The sequence below is a fragment of the Schistocerca nitens genome, chromosome 10, assembly GCF_023898315.1.
Source record: "Schistocerca nitens isolate TAMUIC-IGC-003100 chromosome 10, iqSchNite1.1, whole genome shotgun sequence".
Classification (NCBI taxonomy): Eukaryota; Metazoa; Arthropoda; class Insecta; order Orthoptera; family Acrididae; genus Schistocerca; species Schistocerca nitens.
The window spans coordinates 81,464,520-81,484,379 of NC_064623.1; the positions used below are offsets into that span (position 1 = coordinate 81,464,520).

The window sequence follows — 19,860 nt, forward strand, 5'->3', positions numbered from 1 at the left end:
ATTGTCTTTTAAAAAAATTGAATAATATTTAATTTTTTTGCGTTTACATACAAACAGTAAGATTTCTGGCTTTTTTAAAATAACAGTCAAAGGACTAAAAGTTAAAAAACACAAATTACATACATTTAAAAAACATATCGGAGAAAGGTGACATTCCTGTAAGAAATTGCACTGCAATTTCACTTACTAGCTGAAGCACCTGCACTGGGAGAAAAGGATTCGGGGAAGAGAGAATGTGTTCTATAGGCCTGAGGGATGTGAGCAGAAAAAATATACGAGTCTATAAGGTAGGAAAACTACGGAGATGAAGCCAGGTGTTGGGAGGAATAGTGGGAAGATAGGTGGCGGGACAGTGATATCAAGAGGAGACGGGAAAGAGAGAGAGGTGGATAGAGGAAATGGACGGGCTGAGCCCTGTTGTGGTGTGGAATAGGTGGAAAATTACAATTGGTAAGGCGGATAGATATCGGTGTGGCTCTCATTGTCTGTGACAGGGAGTCAGTTGAAGATCGAGATGACACATACCCGGTAGTACTACTAGACATGAGTACATATCAAAATAGACATATTAATGGTCAAATTCTGCACAGGGAATAAATATTAACACACTGTAGTGCGCATTTGACAGCCATTACGTTACTGTAACCTGCGTTCATTACGTTCATACATGAACAAGTCAACGTCAGTCATACATCAACTAATGTATTAGGCATGCCAGGCATTTTGTGGTCGTTCAGCTTGCACTTTAGAATGGCTACAAGGCCAAAATCATGACAGTGTGAAATAAATGAGCAGCAATTTACAGTCAAATAGTAGAAATTTCTTTCAAAATGTAATGCACGTCTGTGGTCCCCCGTAAAGGAAAAATCATTTTCTGTAGAAATTCCGAGAGATGTTCCAAGAAGAGTCAATTTTCATATTGCTTCATTCCATACATCACAAGGGGCAAAAAATCAGAGAAATTGGTTGGCATGCGGAGCTTTATTGACAATAGATCCTCCCACGCGCTGCTTGTGATTAGAACTACATTGTTAAATGAAATGTCAATTTGTTTTCGCTTTATCGTAATTCCATCCCCCTTCTCCATGTGGGCAGGGGGTGGTCCGTCAGCTGTATAACTTTCCACTCTTCAGGCAAGAGTTGTAAAAAAATATAACATAGACGGAGACAAGTATTAAAAGGCGAAAAATGTACAAATTGTCTTTTAAAAAAATTGAATAATATTTAATTTTTTTGCGTTTACATACAAACAGTAAGATTTCTGGCTTTTTTAAAATAACAGTCAAAGGACTAAAAGTTAAAAAACACAAATTACATACATTTAAAAAACATATCGGAGAAAGGTGACATTCCTGTAAGAAATTGCACTGCAATTTCACTTACTAGCTGAAGCACCTGCACTGGGAGAAAAGGATCGGGGAAGAGAGAATGTGTTCTATAGGCCTGAGGGATGTGAGCAGAAAAAATATACGAGTCTATAAGGTAGGAAAACTACGGAGATGAAGCCAGGTGTTGGGAGGAATAGTGGGAAGATAGGTGGCGGGACAGTGATATCAAGAGGAGACGGGAAAGAGAGAGAGGTGGATAGAGGAAATGGACGGGCTGAGCCCTGTTGTGGTGTGGAATAGGTGGAAAATTACAATTGGTAAGGTGGATAGATATCGGTGTGGCTCTCATTGTCTGTGACAGGGAGTCAGTTGAAGATCGAGATGACACATACCCGGTAGTACTACTAGACATGAGTACATATCAAAATAGACATATTAATGGTCAAATTCTGCACAGGGAATAAATATTAACACACTGTAGTGCGCATTTGACAGCCATTACGTTACTGTAACCTGCGTTCATTACGTTCATACATGAACTGAAGTCAACGTCAGTCATACATCAACTAATGTATTAGGCATGCCAGGCATTTTGTGGTCGTTCAGCTTGCACTTTAGAATGGCTACAAGGCCAAAATCATGACAGTGTGAAATAAATGAGCAGCAATTTACAGTCAAATAGTAGAAATTTCTTTCAAAATGTAATGCACGTCTGTGGTCCCCCGTAAAGGAAAAATCATTTTCTGTAGAAATTCCGAGAGATGTTCCAAGAAGAGTCAATTTTCATATTGCTTCATTCCATACATCACAAGGGGCAAAAAATCAGAGAAATTGGTTGGCATGCGGAGCTTTATTGACAATAGATCCTCCCACGCGCTGCTTGTGATTAGAACTACATTGTTAAATGAAATGTCAATTTGTTTTCGCTTTATCGTAATTCCATCCCCCTTCTCCATGTGGGCAGGGGGTGGTCCGTCAGCTGTATAACTTTCCACTCTTCAGGCAAGAGTTGTAAAAAAATATAACATAGACGGAGACAAGTATTAAAAGGCGAAAAATGTACAAATTGTCTTTTAAAAAAATTGAATAATATTTAATTTTTTTGCGTTTACATACAAACAGTAAGATTTCTGGCTTTTTTAAAATAACAGTCAAAGGACTAAAAGTTAAAAAACACAAATTACATACATTTAAAAAACATATCGGAGAAAGGTGACATTCCTGTAAGAAATTGCACTGCAATTTCACTTACTAGCTGAAGCACCTGCACTGGGAGAAAAGGATTCGGGGAAGAGAGAATGTGTTCTATAGGCCTGAGGGATGTGAGCAGAAAAAATATACGAGTCTATAAGGTAGGAAAACTACGGAGATGAAGCCAGGTGTTGGGAGGAATAGTGGGAAGACAGGTGGCGGGACAGTGATATCAAGAGGAGACGGGAAAGAGAGAGAGGTGGATAGAGGAAATGGACGGGCTGAGCCCTGTTGTGGTGTGGAATAGGTGGAAAATTACAATTGGTAAGGTGGATAGATATCGGTGTGGCTCTCATTGTCTGTGACAGGGAGTCAGTTGAAGATCGAGATGACACATACCCGGTAGTACTACTAGACATGAGTACATATCAAAATAGACATATTAATGGTCAAATTCTGCACAGGGAATAAATATTAACACACTGTAGTGCGCATTTGACAGCCATTACGTTACTGTAACCTGCGTTCATTACGTTCATACATGAACAAGTCAACGTCAGTCATACATCAACTAATGTATTAGGCATGCCAGGCATTTTGTGGTCGTTCAGCTTGCACTTTAGAATGGCTACAAGGCCAAAATCATGACAGTGTGAAATAAATGAGCAGCAATTTACAGTCAAATAGTAGAAATTTCTTTCAAAATGTAATGCACGTCTGTGGTCCCCCGTAAAGGAAAAATCATTTTCTGTAGAAATTCCGAGAGATGTTCCAAGAAGAGTCAATTTTCATATTGCTTCATTCCATACATCACAAGGGGCAAAAAATCAGAGAAATTGGTTGGCATGCGGAGCTTTATTGACAATAGATCCTCCCACGCGCTGCTTGTGATTAGAACTACATTGTTAAATGAAATGTCAATTTGTTTTCGCTTTATCGTAATTCCATCCCCCTTCTCCATGTGGGCAGGGGGTGGTCCGTCAGCTGTATAACTTTCCACTCTTCAGGCAAGAGTTGTAAAAAAATATAACATAGACGGAGACAAGTATTAAAAGGCGAAAAATGTACAAATTGTCTTTTAAAAAAATTGAATAATATTTAATTTTTTTGCGTTTACATACAAACAGTAAGATTTCTGGCTTTTTTAAAATAACAGTCAAAGGACTAAAAGTTAAAAAACACAAATTACATACATTTAAAAAACATATCGGAGAAAGGTGACATTCCTGTAAGAAATTGCACTGCAATTTCACTTACTAGCTGAAGCACCTGCACTGGGAGAAAAGGATCGGGGAAGAGAGAATGTGTTCTATAGGCCTGAGGGATGTGAGCAGAAAAAATATACGAGTCTATAAGGTAGGAAAACTACGGAGATGAAGCCAGGTGTTGGGAGGAATAGTGGGAAGATAGGTGGCGGGACAGTGATATCAAGAGGAGACGGGAAAGAGAGAGAGGTGGATAGAGGAAATGGACGGGCTGAGCCCTGTTGTGGTGTGGAATAGGTGGAAAATTACAATTGGTAAGGCGGATAGATATCGGTGTGGCTCTCATTGTCTGTGACAGGGAGTCAGTTGAAGATCGAGATGACACATACCCGGTAGTACTACTAGACATGAGTACATATCAAAATAGACATATTAATGGTCAAATTCTGCACAGGGAATAAATATTAACACACTGTAGTGCGCATTTGACAGCCATTACGTTACTGTAACCTGCGTTCATTACGTTCATACATGAACTGAAGTCAACGTCAGTCATACATCAACTAATGTATTAGGCATGCCAGGCATTTTGTGGTCGTTCAGCTTGCACTTTAGAATGGCTACAAGGCCAAAATCATGACAGTGTGAAATAAATGAGCAGCAATTTACAGTCAAATAGTAGAAATTTCTTTCAAAATGTAATGCACGTCTGTGGTCCCCCGTAAAGGAAAAATCATTTTCTGTAGAAATTCCGAGAGATGTTCCAAGAAGAGTCAATTTTCATATTACTTCATTCCATACATCACAAGGGGCAAAAAATCAGAGAAATTGGTTGGCATGCGGAGCTTTATTGACAATGGATCCTCCCACGCGCTGCTCGTGATTAGAACAAAGAAGGACCACAGGGCGTGAGGCACTCTCTGCCACACACCTGAAGGTGCTGAAAGTGCACACTTGGGAGTAAAATATGGCGACTCGTTTCTTTACCTGCGATGTTGCGTTGACAACGACCCGGATACTGAAGGTGTACAATGTGTGAGGCTCGTTTTAAAGCGCGACCGTCACATGTAGGAAATGGTGCCGAACGCTATCTAATCGGCGAGCTGGAGGCAGTAATTGTAGCTGCGTGGAATTCGCTCGTTAAGGAAGAGGACACGCCCAACAGGTTTCCAATCAGAGGCGTGCCTGCCACGACCAGAGTGGGAACATCTAGACACACACACACACACACACACATACATACACGCGAGCGCACACTCCCTCACGGGCACACAGTTTAGTCAGACACAACATCCGGCGTCAGATAGGGACCTCCTCTAATATCCATGCTGCTGCTGCACTTTTTGTAATGTCATCTACCCACCTATATTGAGTGGCAGACCGAGCTAGGTGGCGCATTTGCTAGCACACTGGACTCGCCTTAGGGGGGGAAGACGGTTCAAACCCGCGTCAGACCATCCTGATTTAGGTTTTCCGTGATTTCCCTAAATTACGAGGTTCGCTGCAAATGAAATGCACACTGTTTTTGTAAAAATACAGTTTTCATTCTGCATGTGTGAAAGTTTTACAGTGTGTAGATACATCCTTCCCGCTTGTTTTCAAACTTAGTTCAACCTGTTCCCGTGGTTGGCGCCATCACAGCATGTCTTCAAGATGGCTGCTACACTTGACGTTCGTCAGAAACAACGTGCTGTCATACAATTCTCGTGCTGTGGGAAACATCCACAAGAGGTTGAAAAAGGTGTATGGAAATGCTGCTGTCGATCGCAGTACAGTTAGTCGGTGGGCAAGCAGGTTACGTGATGAAAGCGGGCACGGCATTATTGAGGATTGTCCTCGCAGTGGCAGGCCTCGCACTGCACACACTCCAGACAATGTGCTGAAACGAATTGGTGACTGCTGACCGACGCATCACAGTGAACGAATTGTCACAGTACGTTGGGATAGGCGAAGGAAGTGTTTGCAGAATACTGAAAGTGTTGGCGTTAAAAAAGGTTTGTGCCAGGTGGGTTCCCAGGATGCTGGCAGTGGCTCACAAAGAAACAAGAAAAACGGTATGCAGTGAACTTTTGGAACAGTACCAGAATGGTGGAGATGAATTTCTTGGAAGAATTTTGACAGGTGATGAAACATGGCTCCGTCATTTTTCACCAGAGACGAAGAGGCAATCAATGGAGTGGCATCATGCAAATTCACCCAAGAAAAAAAAAAAAAAAAATCAAAACCACAGCTTCTGCTGGAAAACTTATGGCTACGGTGTTTTTCGATTCCGAAGGACTCTTGCTTGTGGACATCATACCAAATGTCACCACCATAAATTCTGATGCATATGTGACGACACTGAAGAAACTTCAAGCTCGACTGAGTCGTGTTCGACCACATCGGCAAAAGCAAGATGTTCTGCTGTTGCACGACAATACACGGCCACATATCAGTCAAAAGACCACGGAAGCGATCACAGAACTCGGATGGAGAGCACTGAAACACTCGCCTTACAGTTCTGACCTGGCTCCATGTGACTATCATCTCTTTGGGAAACTGAAAGCCGGCCGAAGTGGCCGTGCGGTTAAAGGCGCTGCAGTCTGGAACCGCAAGACCGCTACGGTCGCAGGTTCGAATCCTGCCTCGGGCATGGATGTTTGTGATGTACTTAGGTTCGTTAGGTTTAACTAGTTCTAAGTTCTAGGGGACTAATGACCTCAGCAGTTGAGTCCCATAGTGCTCAGAGCCATTTGAACCATTTTTTTGGAAACTGAAAAACTCTCTTCGTGGAATAGGGTTCGAAGATGATGACGCCCTTGTGCACACTGCCAAACAGTGGCTCCAGAAGGTTGGTCCAGGATTTTACCGTGAGGTTATAGATGCGCTGGTTCCAAGATGGCGTAAGGCAGTTGAGAGGGATGGAAATTATGTGGAGAAATGAAAATATTGTTCCTAAAGGATGTATCTACACACTGTAAAAGTTTCAAACATCTAGAATAAAAGATAGATTTACAAAAAAATAGTGTGCATTTCTTTTGGAGTGACCCTCGTACTTTAGGCAAATGATGGGATGATTCCTTTCAAAGGGTACGGTCGACGTCCTTCCTCATCCTTCCCTAATCCGAGCTTGTCGCTAATGACCTCGATGTCGACGAGACGTTACACACTAATCTCCTCCCCCTCCTCTACGATAGAAGTGGCAGACTCTCCTCTGGAAGCTCCCGAGCACTGGCCTGGAACAGAAACTGAATCTGCAGGCAAAAACGTCAGCTCGTCAGGAGTATCCGGATCAACAGATATGTGGATAGAGAGGCTAACCCAGGTGATCACCTGGTGAAATCAAGATTGTCATCAGTGAACCTCAAGATTTTGATGCTGTCTGGCAAAAGAGGAGTTGGAAGGGCTATGTTCACATTGATTTGATTCCACGGGGACAGTTGCAAATTTGTGGGAGACTGGGCCTCGAACGCGGACCACCTGCTTACTAGGCCAACGCGCTCACCATTGCGCCATCCAGGCACGGCTCTCATCGCAATGCAGAGACTACCCTATCACGCCTCCCCGCCACACGCTAATTCCCAGCTCATCCACACACTACTAGTGCCCCTTGCCCATTATCTTCATTACTCGCGGCATTTCACCGACTCCTAAGAGTTAGAGCCTGATGCGCATCTGCACTGAAGAGATCATTGGCAGCCCCAGCGTTAAACATGTCCGGAAGAACTGTCACCACATAAATACAGGTTCAACATTAATAAAACCGAGAAACTGCAGGGACTGATTCCTGACTGGAAATGAAGGAAACAAGATCATATGAGCCTGTGTCTGGAAATAGACGGTATGCACGGAACGAGAACAGATCTTCCCGGAAAACAGTACAGAGCTGCATCACATACACGTTACAGCAGATAGTGGCCTCCCTGGGATGCAACGCACACGTTCATACGTAAAGAGGACTGGAAAGAAATCTCATGATTGTGATGATCTACACTCATGCTCATAAATTAAGGATAATAGCAGAATGTGGTGTCACACAACGTGGCACTGCACAAAACTGGCGCTAACAGCATAGGCACGTAGGGAACACACAGGACACAGATCTGTACGTCCACGGTACTGGTGATGAGTTGAGAAAACCGTCCCGTAACACATGCTACAAAACGCCACTGTTTCCTGCGCATGTACCCCGACATCAGTATGAGATATGATCCCCATGCACACGTACACAGGCCGCACAACGGGTTGGCATACTCTGGATCATGTGGTCGAGCAGCTGCTGGGGTACAGTCTCCAATTCTTGCACCAATCGGAGGGGTTTGAAGACGAGCAGCGATACGTCGACCGAGAGCATCCCAGATGTGTTCGATGGGGTTTAGGTCTGAAGAACAGGCCCATTCGCCTGATATCTTCTGTTTCAAGATACTCCTCCACGATGGCAGCTCGGTGGGGCCGCGCGTTATCATCCATCAGGAGGAAGGTGGGACCCACTGCATCCCTGAAAAGGCGGACATACCCTGTGAAAAATAACGTATCGATACACCTGTCCTGTTACAGTTTATCTGTCAAGGACATGCAGGGGTGTACGTGCACCAATCATAATCCCACCCCACACCATCAAACCACGACCTCCATACAGACTCCTTTCAAGGACATTAAGGGGCTGGTATCTGGTTCCTGGTTCACGCCAGATGAAAACCCGGCGAGAATCACTGTTCAGACTATACCTGGACTCGTCTGTGAACATAACCCTGGGGCCACTGTTCCAATGACCATGTACGGAGTTCTTGACACCAGGCTTTACTGGCTCTCCTGTGACCAGGGATCAGTGCAATGCACCTTGCAGGTCTCCGGGCAAATAAAGAATGTCTGTTCAGTCGTCTGTAGACTGTGTGTCTGGAGACAACTGTTCCAGTGGCTGCGATAAGGTCCTGAGCAAGGCTCCCTGCAGTACTCCGTGGCCGTCTGCGGGCACTGATGGTGAGATGTCGGTGTTCTTGTGGTGTTGGATACGGTGAACGTCCCGTACTGTAGCGCCTGGACACGTTTCCTGTCTGCTGGAATCGTTGCCATAATCGTGAGATCACAATTTGTGACACACGGAGGGCCCGTGCTACGACCTGCTGTGTTTTGCCAGCATCCAGTCGCCCTAGTATTCTACCCCTCATAACGTCATCAGTATTTCTTTGAGCCATTTACAACACACAGTCACCATTAGCATCTCTGAAAACGTCTGCGCACTTACTCGCTGCACCGTGCTCTGACATGCACCAACAAAAATGGTTGAAATGGCTCTGAGCACTATGGGACTTGACATCCGAGGTCATCAGTCCCCTAGAACTTAGAACTACTTAAACCTGACTAACCTAAGGACATCACACACATCCATGCCCGAGGCAGGATTCGAACCTGCGACCGTAGCGGTCGTGCGGTTCCAGACTGTAGCGCCTAGAACCGCTCGGCCACCCCGGCCGGCCATGCACCAACACACCTCAGCATATGTGGACTGCTGCCAGCGCCACGGTGCGACTACCGCAGGTCAGATTTAAACCCACAAACCTCCCACCAGAGCATTGTTTCACCATGTATCAGCATTGTCCTTAATTTATGATAATGAGTGTAGAACAAAAACAATGTACTAAATTCTTCCCATAGAAGCAAATTCGCTGCTGATAATCCTTGCACCTGTTGCAGGTGACAGGGATTGTAGATTTGTCACATAATCGTACTGTGGCTTACACAATGTTGGCGGGCAACTTGTCTGCAGCTCGTACTAGGGTTCGTCTCAGTATCCTGTACGATCTGGTGTACGCACAGTCCGCCGCCTCCCAGTTGTTCGTCTGTCTGAAAGGACGCGTGGTCACACAAACGGCAAAAAAGGGCTTCGAATGTTGTGTGATGTGGTTGGGTGTTTATGAGAGTGCTTGTACTGATACAGCGGCGCTGGCTCTAGACCGTTCCCATCTCCATGTGTAACCTCCCCCTCACTTATAGACCTTAATGACAGTGAAAAATTAAACCGCGTGTACCTAATGGAAATTTGGGAAAAGGAATCGTCACCGAAGTTAATCTGTCGGTAAAGAGGGAGGAAAGGGTTAGATCTAAATGTAAGGAAAAATCCAAATGAAATTGGTGGAAATTAATTTTGAGAAAAGGGTAAAATTAATAAAGGAAGTACATGTGCGGTCGTTACGTTAACAATTAACTGGCGTTAATTAGATATTTGAGACCTGGGGAAAATTATGGTCGCCAGTCCTATGGACAACTACTATAATAAATGAAAGAGAAAGGTTATTGCACATATAATTAGCACTGAAAGCGTGGCAACTGAAGGTTGACATGTGTTGTGTGAAAACTGAATGTTTGTCAGAAGTAATAAATTTCGCTACACTCTGACTTAATTTAGCAAAAGAATTAATAAAACCGGAAAATTGAAGGTTAATTTAGTGACTGAAATTAATAGTGAACTTTGTTTCTGAAGCACTACGAAATTCAATAAAATAAGGTTAATCTTGGGCTATCTCAACAATCATTTCAAAAGCTACTTGAATCTACGCGATTTAGAAATAAGAGATCTAACTTTGAACTTGAATTAAATGATTCTGAACAATTAACAAAAGTAAAATTTAGTACGTACCAAGCTGAGTTGCAGTCACGGGTAAGCTAAAATATGGTAACAAAACTCGCACTCTTAATTTCTGCTTGTGTAATCTAAATATTGTAGCCAGCTATGAATACTTTAACTGAACTTTGAAATTAAAGCAGTGAAATGGAATGATATTACTTTAATGTTGGCGTATGAATTTCAATGACACTCGGGTTCATTCCAGAAAAGGAAGGGACCCTGCTTTGGTAATGCAATTGGGACAATGAGCAACAAAGGTTCATGCTAAGTTGCTGTAATTTTGTGATTTGAACAGTTTGAAAAGCTGAGGTCTGCCATACAGTTCTAAAACTTTACGTGCTTCCAGTCTTCCTTGTCGGTTGATTGAAGGTTTGCAGTCGTCGATCGGGGAGGTGGCGACAGTCACTCATTGTCGGCCGTCGCTGTTGCAGAAGCTGGATGTTGGCGCGCCTTCTTCAGGCGAAACGGGCTCTTGGTGTGTGCCAGCTAATGCTTCCCGTCCGCGACACCGTGTCAGAAACTATTGTGGCAAGTCGAGCGCAATTACATGCTGCCAAACCCTGAAAGCGCGGCAACTCGCGGGAGCGTCACGCAACACACCTGCTCTACCGACCTACTCCAGCCAGACTCTGCTCTGCCCGCTCTCCACGCGGCAGAGTTAACACTACCAAAGATCCTAAACACTTTGGTTCTCCACACGACGTATCGATGTAATCGTTCGATAGCATAGTTTTCCCTAGGCCAGACCCAGCGTAAAAATACAGATAATATTTACAAAACAAACCAATTATACATCGACATATATATAGTAAAACAATTACAATATATAAAGACACAGAAATGTCATATCTTCAGGTAACAAATAAAGGTAAAAAATTTATAGGACAATAGATGGAAATAGGAGGATACACATTTCCGGCGTTACACTTGGCAGTACACAATCTCGACTTGTTCCCAGACCATTCTGCTGCTGACAGTATACTGCGCCAGTTACACAGCCTGCAACACACGAGAAACACACGGCACGTGGTCAGAGGATCTTTAATTCGTCAGCGCCGTTTACCGTGGCAACGATGCATTTGCGGGCGTAAGTTCATAGGATCTTTTTTCCTCTGCTTCCGCTGACGAATCCTTCCCTACAGTTTGTCGGTTTTATGAATATTCACTCTGTATAATTAAGGCGAGGACGGCCAACGGTCTCTTCAGTGTGGACGCACATCAGACTCGAACTCGTACAGCAATCGGTGAAATGCCGCGAGTAATGAGGAGATCTGGGTTCGAGCCTCAGTCTGACACATATATTACTGTCTCCATTGATTTAAATGACTGTTCACACGCAGCCAATGCCTGTAATTCCTTTGTGTCTAAATTCACTGTGGCTGCTGGCTCAAAAAATTATTTCTGTTCTTTCGGACATGTCCGAAGGATCAGACACCACATATACATGGTATATCGAATCAATTGATTTGGTACGTCTGTATTTCTGAAACTAATAAACATATACAAGGATTTTGTTTTTTTGATGAACGGGAAACCCAAAAAGGTTTTTTTCCTACTTTTTCATAGGTGTTCAGTATGTCCCCTTTGAGATACACGGTATATGTCAATGTGGTATTGAAATTGTTCCCTCACTGCAGCGAGCGTGTCTTTAGCTACAGCTTCCACAGGTGCTGTTACGTGATGTCTCAGTTCACTTATTGATGTTGGTAACATAAACAGGCTCTTTTATAAACCACCGCAAGAAATAATCACGTACAGTCAGGTCTGGTGACCTTGGAGGCTAGTAATATAAGGCTGAATCGTTTGGTCCAGTGCGACCGATCCATCAATCAGCAATCCTTTGTCACCTTCACGAAGAGCTCGCAGTAGTTGAATTTTGTATGCTTTGATGTATAAAAGTTGATGCAACACACGCCAGACGGACTTCGGGGGCATGTTGAGCTGTCGAGCCGCACGGCGAACGAATATCTGCGGATTCCTTGTAAAACTGTGACGGATGCGTTCGACGTGTCAGACACTTGCGGACGGCCCGGCGATTTTCCTTTGCACAAACAATCTGTTTCTCGGAATTGTCCGTGCTATCGTCTAATTCTCTGTGCAGTAGGAAGATCCACACCATACCTAGTACGAAAGTCACGCTGAACAGTTATTACTGACCCGCTCTGCGCAAAACGTAGAACACAAAACGCTTTCTGTTGTCCCGACACCATTTTTACTAGAACTGAAGTGGGTGCACACTGCTGATACCTAGCGGGAAGCCGGCCGATGTGACCGAGCAGTTCTAGGCTCTTCAGTCCGGAACCGCGCTGCTGCTACTGTCGCAGGTCCGAATCTTGCCTCGGGCATGGATGTGTGTGATGTCCTTAGGTTAGTTAGGTTTAAGTAGTTCTAAGTCTTGGGGACTGATGACCTCAGATGATGTCCGATAATGCTCAGAGCCATTTGAACCTCGCGGGAACCATGTAAAACTAGAGACTTTGCTCTTTCCAACACTGCGTTGTTCACGCGCGTATCTCAAATAACATAATGGTTACGATTTTCTTAACTCGGATGATTCTTTTTGATATACCCTGTACATTGACATCGTTCTTGTCCCATGGTCCGGCAGTAGCTAACCAAGATAGGAATCTGATGGTGGGTCTCCCCTCGAGCGAACGCTGCACTGTCACGTCCAGGGCGCATCTTCACCTCCGAGCACCTGTCCAGCGGGGTGAACACTTCGCAGCCGGGAGGGGAGGGACACCCATCGGCCGTAGAGTGCCGCTCCGTGTCGTCCGGTCCATCACCCGCTGGAATTACTAGCTCCGTCCCGTCTCTTCTAGCTTAAGTGCAGTGGTACAACCATCTAGCAGCTCGAAGTCCAACGCCATCGACCGCCGGAAACACAATGGGTGGACAAAAATATGGAAATTCCACAACACGTTACCTTGCCTAACATAGCGTGGGAAAACCGTTTGCATTCAAATCAGCTTCCAGTCGTCTCGGAATGGATAAATACAGGTGCTGTATTGTTTTCAAGGGTATCTTATACGATTCTTCCTGAAAAGTAGTGGCAAGTTCAGGCGACGACAGTGGAGCTGGTTGGTGATCATGCACCAAAGTGGCCCACAAAGCACAGTCGGTACGCATGCGACATCGTATGTTCCAAAACGCAGCGCGATCTAGTGCACATACCTCGTTGTCTCTTGATGATAAAAAGGTGTTTTGTATAACCCTTGGGCTAGGGACCAGTTCCATTACAGAAGGATCGTCTTAGTGTCACTACCCGACAGTACTGGGTCAAAGTGACTACATAACACACTTCCTCCAGCTTAGGCAAATAGAGCAAATCGGTTGGTTCCTTTTGCATTTGATGTTCTCTACGGTGGGTTTGTTGGGACTTACGGAGGGACCAATAGTTCATGAGCGATTCCTCGAAAAACCGCACAAAAAAGATTTTTTTACTATAATTTCGCCGTCACAAGCGGACCAGAACGCAACCGAAGATTCCAATGCGGCTATGTGCAACGAATGGCTGAAATTTTTACGATGTATTCCTAGGATCTCGAACAACCTTGAAACTTTTTTGTTGATATCTTTATCCGTTTGAAAGGTAGAGAGGTTGAAAGTTTCTCTACTTCTACACATAAAATCCAGTATGAGACGAAATGTAAATAATAAATAACCGCAGCAAAGTGCTCAAATTTTAATGGTATATTCTCCAGGCATGTATCTAGAAGAGCCATTTCCCTGTTTTCAAAAATCCTTATCCGTTATCGAGAAGCACCCTAAAATCTAGTTTTTAGGTACGAAAACCCAACTGCGGATTTCGAGACGGCTATGCCAAGCAAGTGGCTATAATTTTTACGATGTGTTCCTAAGAGTCCGATCCCGAACAGTTTTGAAAATTTTACTCATATCTATGTCAGTTTCCTAGATACGGAAGTTCAAAAGTATCCTACTTGTACACGTAAAATACACGGAATAACGTAGTGTACAGTGTGACGGAGTACTGGGATATATGCTGTGAAGTCTCTCCATTACCATTTGGGAACCGCATGTTGCGGTACCGAAACATGTTTTTGCATATAAAATCCGGTATTAGGTATAATGTTGAAAAATACGAGCGGCCTACAAAATGCTAAATAGGTCGCTGAGGAAAGAAGCGGTTCTAGGCGCTTCAGTCTGGAACCGCGCTGCTGCTACGGTCGCAGGTTCGAATCCTGTCTCGGGCATGGATGTGTGTGATGTCCTTGGGTTAGTTAGGTTTAAGAAGTTCTGAGTCTAGGGGACTGATGACCTGAGATGTTAAGTTCCATAGTGCTTAGAGCCATTTGAACCAGCTTGTATCCAGTCAATGACCTTTTTCTCAGTGACCTGTTCAACATTCTGCATACTGCACATAATATTGAGCATGTTACTTTCCTGAAGTTCTTTCTTTCTTTCACTGGTGCCATGTCCCACACTGACGCAGGGTCAGCATTGTTAGGCACGGATTTGTCAGGGTTAGTATGAAGGGGTGACCGGATGCCCTTCCTATCGCCACCCCGTACCCCCTGGGACGGAATTAGTGTACCCCAACTGTCTGCGTCTAGTGTAATGCATGGAATAGTGTGAATGTGTTCAGATGTTCGCGAGTCGTGTAACTGAGGCGGAACGTGGGGAGCAGCCCGGTATTCTCCTAGCGGGATGTGGAAAACCGCCTAAAAATCACATCCAGGCTGGCCGGAGCACCAGCCCTCGTCGTTAATCCGCCGGGCGGATTCGATGCGGGGCCGGTGCGCCTTACCCGAGTCCAGGAAGCAGCGCATTAGGGCTCTCGGCTATCCTGGCTGGTCACGTTACGTTCTGCAAGTATTTAACGGAAAAACTAAAACGCTATGTGAAGTTCTACGATCACGTAAAATCGTTATTTGGGTACGCACTTCAGTTCTAGTAAAAATGGTGTCGGGACAACAGAAAGCGTTTTGTGTTCTACGTTTTGCGCAGAGTGGCTGTTTGAAAGAGCAAAGTCTTTAGTTTTACATGATTCCCGCGAGGTTCAAACTCTCTAAAGTTTACTGACGACTACATTTCCTTCTATATGAGTTACATGCCCTGCTGCAGCAGCGAAACAAAGGGAACCAATGAAAAATGATCCTATCAGAGCACAAAAAACTCGAATATGTTCCTGTTTATTGAAAAGGCTTTGACTGAACAGTGGAGTCCCAGGTGCCTCATTCTACCTTCCTCAGCACCTTAACAAATTTCCCCAAAACTTTTGGCATGTGAACGCGCTTATTTATGCTGAGACAGTGGCAGTGGCAAGAAGATGGAAAAGAAGTAATAAATTGAAACATCCCCTTAGAAAAATTTATGAATGACTGTGCTGAAAAACCCCTTACGTTATTTGATTTTCAAACAGCTGAGCAGAACTGAACGCACTCAGACATTTAGCTCTTTACTTAGTCTGATCATCACTAAACTGACACACAATATTTTTAGCGCAACGCAATCTGACTTTCAATAATCCCTACAAAAGAATGGCCCCGACTAACAATAACCTATACCTTTCATGAATCACTTACCTCACAAAAATCTTCGTTTTTCAAACTACTGCAATACAGCGAGCGCCAATACTGACAGCTAAATAGAAGATTCTAACTACTGAAGGCACTAACTACTGATAGGCATAGTTAGCAAATGAAAGATTTTGATAGAGAACAAACAATGTATTTACCTTAATAATATTCAAAAGTCATCATGTTAATATATCAGTTCATGATATTCAGTATCTCAAATTTACTCTTTCTGATGGACACACGTCCAGATCGTCCGATCTCAAAATTCTTCCTCCTCTGTCCCCACATCCACCATTGCTGGCGGCTCAGCTCTAACTGAGCAACGCTACGCACTGTTCACATCCAGCTGCCCAACACTACAATAGCGAATATTCCAACAATGCCAACCAGCCACAGACTGCACACAGCACAGCCAGTGATTTTCATACAGAGCGCTACGTGACGTTAACAACATAAAAACCTAAACAGCCTACTTACAAAATGTAGGAAGATTGTAGACAGCGGTTGTGTTACAGAAACAGCGAAGGTGACAATGGCACTGTGAGATAAAGAAAGAGGAACGCAGTGACAATGGAACATAGTTGACAGCGACAGAATAGTTCTAGAAAAGAGTGAACGTGCAGTGGCGGTGGGGGAGGGGGGGGGCGGGGGGAGGAGGGGGAGGAGGAATTAAGAGAAAGGCAAAGTGGAAGTGTTGGAGAGCCAGTGATAATGAGAGACCGAATATATGACAATAGCAACGAGGAAGAGAATGATAATGACACTGAGAGGAGACAGCAGCAGTAGGAAGGAAGGGACGAGATATTAGCAGTAAGAGAGAGCAGGAGTGAGAGAGTGCGAATGAGAGGGGACTGTAGTAGCAGGACGGGACGGAGCGGAAAGTGGCTGTGACACAGGAGACAATGATAGAGAGACACAAAGAGTTTATGACAATGAAGTTAAAATCTTCTGGGTTATTAGGCCGCGTCATGTTTATTCTAAAATGTTCGATGATTCGACCCCTCTTCTGGGATTTTTCCTCAGGATCTTTTGGTCCCGGGTTCGATCCCTGCCACTGCCTAAATTTTGATAAATAATCAGCATTGGCCACCGAAGACTTCCGGCATAAGAAGTCAGCCTCATTCTGCCAACGGCCTTGTCAAAGAGGGCGGAGGAGCGGATAGAGGTTCAGGGCACTCTCTTGTCCTAGGGGTGGGAAATTGCCCCTAAAGGCGGAAGAATCAGCAATGATCAACGACATGAGGATGCAGAAGGCAATGGAAACCACTGCATTAAAGACACGTAACGTGTATCCACAGGACATGTGGCCTGTAATTGAAGAAGTATCATGATGATCTCTCCATTGGCAAAAGATTCCGGAATAGCCCCCATTCGGATCTCTGGGAGGGGACTGCCAAGGGGGAGGTTACCATGAGAAAAAGATTGAATAATCAACGAAAGGATAACGTTCTACGAGTAGGGGCGTGGAATGTCAGAAGCTTGAACGTGGTAGGGAAACTAGAAAATCTGAAAAGGGAAATGCAAAGGCTCAATCTAGATATAGTAGGGGTCAGTGAAGTGAAGTGGAAGGAAGACAATGATTTCTGGTCAGATGAGTATCGGGTAATATCAACAGCAGCAGAAAATGGTATAACAGGTGTAGGATTCGTTATGAATAGGAAGGTAGGACAGAGGGTGTGTTACTGTGAACAGTTCAGTGACCGGGTTGTTCTAATCAGAATCGACAGCAGACCAACACCGACAACGATAGTTCAGGTATACATGCCGACGTCGCAAGCTGGAGATGAACAGATAGAGAAAGTGTATGAGGATATTGAAAGGGTAATGCAGTATGTAAATGGGGGCCGAAAATCTAATAGTCATCGGCGACTGGAATGCAGTTGTAGGGGAAGGAGTAGAAGAAAAGGTTGCAGGAGAATATGGGCTTGGGAGAAGGAATGAAAGAGGAGAAAGCCTAATTGAGTTCTGTAACAAGTTTCAGCTAGTAATAGCGAATACGCTGTTCAAGAATCACAAGAGGAGGAGGTATACTTGGAAAAGGCCGGGAGATACGGGAAGATTTCAATTAGATTACATCATGGTCAGACAGAGATTCCGAAATCAGATACTGGACTGTAAGGCGTACACAGGAGCAGATATAGACTCGGATCACAATATATTAGTGATGAAGAGTAGGCTGAAGTTCAAGACATTAATCAGGAAGAATCAATACGCAAAGAAGTGGGATACGGAAGTACTAAGGAATGACGAGATACGTTTGAAGTTCTCTAACGCTATAGATACAGCAATAAGGAATAGCGCAGTAGGCAGTACAGTTAAAGAGGAATGGACATCTCTAAAAAGGGCCATCACAGAAGTTGGGAAGGAAAACATAGGTACAAAGAAGGTAGCTGCGAAGAAACCATGGGTAACAGAAGAAATACTTCAGTTGATTGATGAAAGGAGGAAGTACAAACATGTTCCGGCAAAATCAGGAATACAGAAATACAAGTCGCTGAGGAATGAAATAAATAGGAAGTGCAGGTAAGCTAAGACGAAATGGCTGCAGGAAAAATGTGAAGACATCGAAAAAGATATGATTGTCGAAAGGACAGACTCAGCATACAGGAAAGTCAAAACAACCTTTGGTGACATTAAAAGCAACGGTGGTAACATTAAGAGTGCAACGGGAATTCCACTGTTAAATGCAGAGGAGAGAGCAGATAGGTGGAAAGAATACATTGAGAGCCTCTATGAGGGTAAAGATTTGTCTGATGTGATAGAAGAAGAAACAGGAGTCGATTTAGAAGAGATAGGGGATCCAGTATTAGAATCGGAATTTAAAAGAGCTTTGGGGGACTTACGGTCAAATAAGGCAGAAGGGATAGATAACAATCCATCAGAATTTCTAAAATCATTGGGGGAAGTGGCAACAAAACGACTATTCACGTTGGTGTGTAGAATATATGAGTCTGGCGACATACCATCTGACTTTCGGAAAAGCATCATCCACACAATTCCGAAGACGGCAAGAGCTGACAAGTGCGAGAATTATCGCACAATCAGCTTAACAGCTCATGCATCGAAGCTGCTCACAAGAATAATATACAGAAGAATGGAAAAGAAAATTGAGAATGCGCTAGGTGACGATCAGTTTGGCTTTAGGAAAAGTAAAGGGACGAGAGAGGCAAGTCTGACGTTACGGCTAATAATGGAAGCAAGGCTAAAGAAAAATCAAGACACTTTCATAGGATTTGTCGATCTGGAAAAAGCGTTCGACAATATAAAATGGTGCAAGCTGTTCGAGATTCTGAAACAAGAAGCGGTAAGCTATAGGGAGAGACGGGTCATATACAATATGTACAACAACCAAGAGGGAATAATAAGAGTGGACGATCAAGAACGAAGTGCTCGTATTAAGAAGGGTGTAAGACAAGGCTGTAGCCTTTCGCCCCTACTCTTCAATCTGTACATCGAGGAAGCAATGATGGAAATAAAAGAAAGGTTCAGGAGTGGAATTAAAATACAAGGTGAAAGGATATCAATGATACGATTCGCTGATGACATTGCTATCCTGAGTGAAAGTGAAGAAGAATTAAATGATCTGCTGAACGGAATGAACAGTCTAATGAGTACACAGTATGGTTTGAGAGTAAATCGGAGAAAGACGAAGGTAATGAGAAGTAGTAGAAATGAGAACAGCGAGAAACTTAACATCAGGATTGATGGTCACGAAGTCAATGAAGTTAAGGAATTCTGCTACCTAGGTAGTAAAATAACCAATGACGGACGGAGCAAGGAGGACATCAAAAGCAGACTCGCTATGGCAAAAAAGTCATTTCTGGCCAAGAGAAGTCTACTAATATCAAATACCGGCCTTAATTTGAGGAAGAAATTTCTGAGGATATACGTCTGGAGTACAGCATTGTATGGTAGTGAAACAAGGACTGTGGGAAAACCGGAACAGAAGAGAATCGAAGCATTTGAGATGTGGTGCTATAGACGAATGTTGA

At 43.9% G+C, this 19,860-nt stretch overlaps 1 protein-coding gene across 1 annotated transcript in view; it reads right to left on the bottom strand.

Annotated features, from left to right (window-relative positions):
• Positions 1–4,771, bottom strand: part of LOC126210520 (peroxidase-like) — a 138,703-nt gene extending 133,932 nt beyond the window's left edge. Inside the window, exon 1 of the mRNA XM_049939767.1 lies at positions 4,712–4,771. The gene's annotated coding sequence lies outside the window, so the exon portion shown is untranslated. The remainder of the gene's footprint in view (positions 1–4,711) is intronic.
• Between the last annotated feature and the right edge of the window lie 15,089 nt (positions 4,772–19,860).